Consider the following 1,101-nt stretch of genomic DNA (forward strand, 5'->3'; position numbering starts at 1 on the left):
CACCGTGCGTGGGCTGAGCCTCGATCACAAGGACTTGGGCCCCCTGGGCAGCACCAGGAGATGGACTTCCATATGCCACATTTCCCTGTGCTCATCTCCTGGGTGGGGATTCACCCCTGGGCTTTTCTTTCTTCACTCGCCATTATTGAGGGAATCCTGGTTAGTTTCTTTTCCTCTGCTTAGTAATATGCTTAAATTCGGCGGGTCGCCATGTCAGATCTGAGGTCGCATTCTGAGTGCAGTCGCTGGGGGTTGGTGGGATGGCGGGGGCCTTGGGGGGGCAGATGGACCACCTGTCCTTTCCCCCAGGAACCCCCGCATGCCTGCTCTCCACCACCAGACTCTGGATGGCGGAGGAGGATGTCCGACGCGGCCCTGGTGCATGGGAACCGGGCAGGCAGACATCGAGCTCCGCCCCGGGAGGGCAGCCTGGTGGTGCTACCACCGACAGCCTCTGGGGGGTGGGCCAGATGCATGCCTGTTCCCTCCCGTCCTCGAATGGGCTTCCCGGCTTGGGGCAGAAGGGGAGTCATCTCCTCCATCCACTTCTTTCTTCGGGGGACAGGGAGGCCCACGGTTGGCTCCCTTGACTCCCCGGCCATGCCCTTGATGGGGGCCAGACACCCCCTGGGGTGATGGAAGGCATGATGACCCTCAGACAGGCATAGCCCTGGGAGTAACCCAGGGCCACAAAGTGCATTCGAAGTGTGGATGATCAATGTGTCCTGCAATTCACATTAGTTCTCGCAGCTAGCTGCCTTCTTCATCAATGCATGAGCCAAGTTATCCACCACCAGCAGTCATACTGCTTCCCATCCGCTGGGGGCACTGCTGCCCGTTCGGCATCGTACCTAGAGACAAGGACACAAGGTTTCACGGTCATCATCGTGGGCACCCGGACCGGGGTTACTGGCCCTGTGCTGTGGGACAGCAGGGAATCCTGTGGGGGCTGGCACATGGCCGGACCACCGACCCTCTCGGGCTTTGAACTGACACCCCGCGTGGAGTGACATCCTGACATTGATGGAGAGGACTTCGGTGTGCCACCCCCGGGGGTGGCCCCACATGGCAAGAGGGAAGGTTGCTGTCCCCCTGCTGGGA

General features: G+C 60.8%; 2 non-coding genes across 2 annotated transcripts in view; both read right to left on the reverse strand.

The window, feature by feature from the left end:
* The window catches only part of LOC122803664, a 3,713-nt gene extending 3,485 nt beyond the window's left edge, over positions 1–228 (reverse strand). The window contains exon 1 of the ribosomal RNA XR_006365133.1: positions 1–228. This exon is cut by the window's left edge and continues 3,485 nt beyond it. This is a non-coding gene — a ribosomal RNA (28S ribosomal RNA).
* A 420-nt stretch (positions 229–648) lies between these two features.
* On the reverse strand, positions 649–802 carry LOC122803667. Its single transcript, XR_006365135.1, has one exon. It is a non-coding gene; the product is annotated as a 5.8S ribosomal RNA (ribosomal RNA).
* Between the last annotated feature and the right edge of the window lie 299 nt (positions 803–1,101).

This window comes from Protopterus annectens, chromosome 5.part1, assembly GCF_019279795.1.
Source record: "Protopterus annectens isolate FY-2018-M chromosome 5.part1, PAN1.0, whole genome shotgun sequence".
In the NCBI taxonomy this organism is placed as follows: domain Eukaryota; kingdom Metazoa; phylum Chordata; order Ceratodontiformes; family Protopteridae; genus Protopterus; species Protopterus annectens.